Source organism: Myotis davidii, unplaced genomic scaffold, assembly GCF_000327345.1.
Source record: "Myotis davidii unplaced genomic scaffold, ASM32734v1 scaffold1765, whole genome shotgun sequence".
Lineage (NCBI taxonomy): Eukaryota > Metazoa > Chordata > Mammalia > Chiroptera > Vespertilionidae > Myotis > Myotis davidii.
In genome coordinates, this window is record NW_006296231.1 from 88,663 (window position 1) to 90,856 (window position 2,194).

The window sequence follows — 2,194 nt, forward strand, 5'->3', positions numbered from 1 at the left end:
GGCAGGGGTGACTCAGTGGTTGAGCAGTTACCTATGAACCAGGAGGTCATGGTTCAATTCCTGGTCAGGGCACATGCCCAGAGCACTGGCTCAATCCCCAGTAGGGGGCATATAGGAGGCAGCCAATTAATGTGATTCTCTCATCAGTGATGTTTCTCTTTCTCTCTCTCTCTCTCTCTCTCTCTCTCTCTCTCTCCCTCCCCCCCTTCCTCTGAAATCCATAATAATAATAAAGTGACATGTTTTAAAATGAATAAATGCAGCTCCAGGCTGCTCTCCTTGTTGCTGGATTCCTTCTCATGATTCTCTCTCTCCCCCCGCCCCCCTCCTTCCCCTAGCCATGGTACAGCACTACCGGAAGCAGGTGCTGGACCACTACTCCGACCTGGTGGACGGCCTGGCGTGGCCCGGGAACCAGGCGGACTTCTTCTACCAGGACATCCTCCGGCACCAGAGGCTCCTGCCCTGTCTGTTCCTCCCCTGCAGGCCTCACGGCCGGCCACCCCGGACAGTGGTCCTGCGGGGCGTGGCCGGGGCAGGGAAAACCACGCTGGCGCACCGGGTGATGCTGGAGTGGGCGGGGTGCACCTTCTACCCGCACAAGGCCTGGTGCGCCTTCTATGTCCATTGCCACCACGTGGCCCACGATGAAGAGCAGAGCCTGTGCGGCCTGCTGTCCCGCCAGTGGCCCCAGGCAGGGGCGCTGGCCGCCAAGGCCCTGGCCAGGCCAGAACAGCTGCTGCTCATCCTCGATGGCTTCGAGGCGCTGGCCTTGCCCCTGGCGCACAGGCGCAAGGATCTGAGAGCGGACTGGAGGCGGAAGCTGCCGGTCCCCGTCCTCCTGGCCAGCCTGCTGAGCGGGAAGATGCTGCCCCAGGCCTCGCTGCTGCTCCTGCTGAGATTCTCCTCCTGGAGGGTCCTCAAGCCCCTGCTGAGCTGCCCCTCGGTCCTGACCCTCTCGGGGTTCACCGCCCCGGAAAGGACCCGGTATCTCCGGAGGTACTTTGGGGACGGGAGGGCGGCCGACAAGGCCGTGGATTTCCTCCGGGGCAGCGCCATCCCCTCCTCCATGTGCCAGGCGCCCGCCGTCTGCTGGCTGGTCTGCTTGTGCCTCAAGGAGCCGATGGAGAGGGGCGCCGACCTCTTCCTCGCCTTCCCCAACGCGGCCGCCCTGTTCGCCCGGCACCTGTCCAACGCCTTGGTGGCCGCAGTGGGAGGCCTTCCGGGGCCCCTTCTCCAAGAATGCCTGCAGGGGGTGTGCTCCCTGGCGGCCGAGGGCATGTGGGCCGCGCGCTGGGTATTTGGGGAGAAGGAGCTGGAGCGCGCCCAGCTGGGCCCGGAGGCCACGGATGCTCTGCTGCGTGCCCATGTCCTCCAGAGCGTGGTGAGGGGCGAGGCCCGCTACACCTTCGCCCTCCTGAGCTTCCAGGAGTTTTTCGCCGCCTTGTGGTACGTGCTCCGCTTCCCAGGGCGGTTCCCCGAGTTCCAGAAGCTGGACCAGGCCCACGTGAGGCGCCTGCTGGCCCAGCCCGGCAGGAGGAGGAACGACCTGGCCCACATGGCGCTCTTCCTTTTCGGCCTCTTCAACGAGATGTGCGCCCGGGAGGTGGGGAGGTCTTTCCGGTGCGAGGTGTCCCTGGGGAACAAGGAGGTGTTGTCCCGGACAGCCCTGTGGCAGGACCGCCTGCCCACCAAGCACCACGGGCTGCCCCTGCTGTTCTACTGCCTGCATGAGACGCGGGAGGAGGCGTTCCTGGCCCAGGTGCTGCAGTGCTGCAAGCAGGCCACGCTGATGGTCAACAAGCACAGGGACCTGCAGGTGTGTGCTTTCTGCCTCCGCTGCTGCCAGCGCCTGCGGGAGATACAGCTGATCTTGACCCTGACCATCCACAAGGCGATGTGAGTGCTCTGAGCCTGCCCTGAGTATCTGCTGGATCCCCGGATGCTGCACACCTGGCCCGGGCATTTGGGGCTAGGGTTAGGGGAGGCCATGATCTTCCTGCAATGAACTGAGAAATCTTGTAATAGGTCTCTGGGCTTTATTTTTTTTTTCTAAATTTTTGAAAAATATGTCTTTATTGATTTCAGAGAGGAAGGGAGAGGGAGAGAGAGAGAGAGAGAGAGAGATCAACAATGAGAGAGAGTCATGCATCAGCTGCCTCCTGCACGCCCCACACTGGGGATGGAGCCCGCA